Here is a 2,191-nt window from a genome sequence, read left to right on the forward strand (position 1 = left end):
GACCGACCTGTAAGTCACTGCGCTTGTCGCACTTGCCCGTCCAGAAATACCGCCCCCTCCCCCGGCGCTGTCCTGCCCCCGGCGCCGCGTCGCGTGCCACGCGGCCGCACAGGGGGCGCGCCACGGCCCGACGCAGCCAGCCACACACGGCGGCATGTCCCGAGGGGACAGGAGGTGGTCAAGAGAGGGGTCATATACACTCTTAAGAGACGCCTGATGGGAGGGCAATTTGCAGTAGAGGACGCCAGTGAGTAGGCAAAAGGACACGACTTTCCCTACATCCAAAGCAAAGGGTGGCCAGGGTTATAGGAGTGAGGCCCTGGGTGGGCAGGCCGGGGCTACATGGGGCGTTCTGCTGTTCAGCTGTATGAGTTCCTCATGTTGTCCTGTTGCTGTCGTTGAGAGTGGGTGTGGTGGTGTGGTCGACCAAGGGCTCGGAGACATACATCCAGAGTGTGGGATAAGGTGAGCTTGACCCTTTATCTGTCTCCCATGAAGGGCTTATACTGTTCGCCCCGGGGGTTCGCCGGCTCCCCCCTCCCCCTGTCGCGAGGGGCCGCAGGGCCGCAGGGGGAGTGAAGCGCGCGCCGCGTTGCCGTGCCCGTGGCGCGCAGTCAGTGCGCTCTACATCCACGTGCACGGTGCGCGGCGCGAGGCGCGGCGTGCGCGACGCCATCCACACACGCATACACGCAGCGCCACCGCGACGCGCTGAGCGGCTCGCTGTCCGGGCCCGGGCGTCGGGGGCAGGGTGCGGCCCGCGGACTACTCGCCCTGGAATGTACGTAACGTACGTAAGGGATGACGATATCGCACGCACCGCGTGTCAGGCGAGGCACAGCAGCATGCGGGCTTGCCTCCTTGTGTAAGGCGCCATGGTGCCTTGGGGTAGGCACACCTGCAATACTAGTGTAGTGTTGTAGCCCTAACACACGGCATGTATAGTGCCCGCTGCCGGGAGTGTGTCTAACGAGTATTTCGCGATTTTTTGCGAGGTCGGCGTAATTTCGATTAATAGAGCTTTTTCTTCACAGCAGCACCTGTGCCTATGCGTCTAATCGTCAGGCACGCCCTACAAAACTAAGCTTTTCTTTGCACGGGTGGTAAGAAGCGTAAGGTAGGGGGAGGGGGGGGGGCACATACCTTGGCACGCCTGGCATCTCGGGCGGCGCACTGGGAGTGACTGACCGATACTGTGCACTGTGCCCTCTTCTGTGTACTTTTTCCGGAGAAGCCTCGGTAGAAGCAGAACGCCTCAACGTGTGCTCTGCCGAATTAACTTGGTGCGCTCCATGCTTTTAAATCTGATGTAATTGTGTGGGTTTGTGTGTTGTCAGGCACCCGCTCGTGTTCTTCGCTGTGTCCGGCCTACTCGTCAGCGTGGCCAGCTCTGGGGGCGGCCTCGCGGACAGCCTCGCGGACAGCGTGCCGGCCGTGGTGCGCGAGGCAGCCCCGGACCTGGGCCTGCACTCGCCGTCCGCGCAGGCGGCCGTGCGCGCCTGTGCCCGGGCCGCGGTGCGTGGCGCGTGCTCCGAGCGCCCGGCCGCCAGCCACGAGGACGCCGTGTACGACCTGGCGCTGAGCCTCACGGCGTGCACCCTGCGCGGGTCCCCGGCGCGGCGAGCGGGGGTGTCGTCGCCGAGCCGCCGCCTGTCGCGCTGCGCGTCGCGCCGCCGCCGGCGCGAGGAGGGCATCGTCGCCGACGGCCACCCCCGGGCGCCGCGTCCTTCCCGCGGCCACGGCCGCCTCTGCCTCGGCGACGTGCTGCGCCGCCTGTCGCGCCCGCACTTCGCGCTCTTTACGCGCGTCTTCGCCGAGCTGTTCAGCCGCTGGCCGCTGCAGCTGTGCCCCCGCCACAGGTGCCCCAGCTGCGCGGACAGCGCGGGCAGCGCGGGCCCTCCACGCACCCACGACAACAGCACCTGTCGCAGCCCAGCACCTGTGGATCGGGCCCCGGGGCCGCGGCCGACGGCGACCTGCACTGCCGGATGACCCACAGGCGAGTGCATGCACGCAACCAACACGCGAGCCGACGAGACTCACCGCAGTCCGAGGGAGGGGATGCGGAGACCTTGGACCAGGGGAGGGGTCGCTCACGATCGAGTTTGTGGGATATACCCATCTTTATCTGTGATTCTGGGCATCTGAAGAGAATGGTGGTAGAATACCAGGTGGCTGATTCACGCCGCGC

General features: G+C 65.9%; 1 protein-coding gene across 1 annotated transcript in view; it reads left to right on the forward strand.

Moving 5' to 3' along the window:
* Positions 1 to 623: 623 nt before the first annotated feature.
* The window catches only part of LOC113212751 (protein scarlet-like), an 18,737-nt gene continuing 17,169 nt past the window's right edge, over positions 624 to 2,191 (forward strand). Inside the window, exons 1-2 of the mRNA XM_052273420.1 lie at positions 624 to 781; positions 1,338 to 1,999. The gene's annotated coding sequence lies outside the window, so the exon portion shown is untranslated. The remainder of the gene's footprint in view (positions 782 to 1,337; positions 2,000 to 2,191) is intronic.

This window comes from Frankliniella occidentalis, unplaced genomic scaffold (assembly GCF_000697945.3).
Source record: "Frankliniella occidentalis isolate FOCC.00 unplaced genomic scaffold, Focc_3.1 Scaffold270, whole genome shotgun sequence".
NCBI classification, from domain to species: domain Eukaryota; kingdom Metazoa; phylum Arthropoda; class Insecta; order Thysanoptera; family Thripidae; genus Frankliniella; species Frankliniella occidentalis.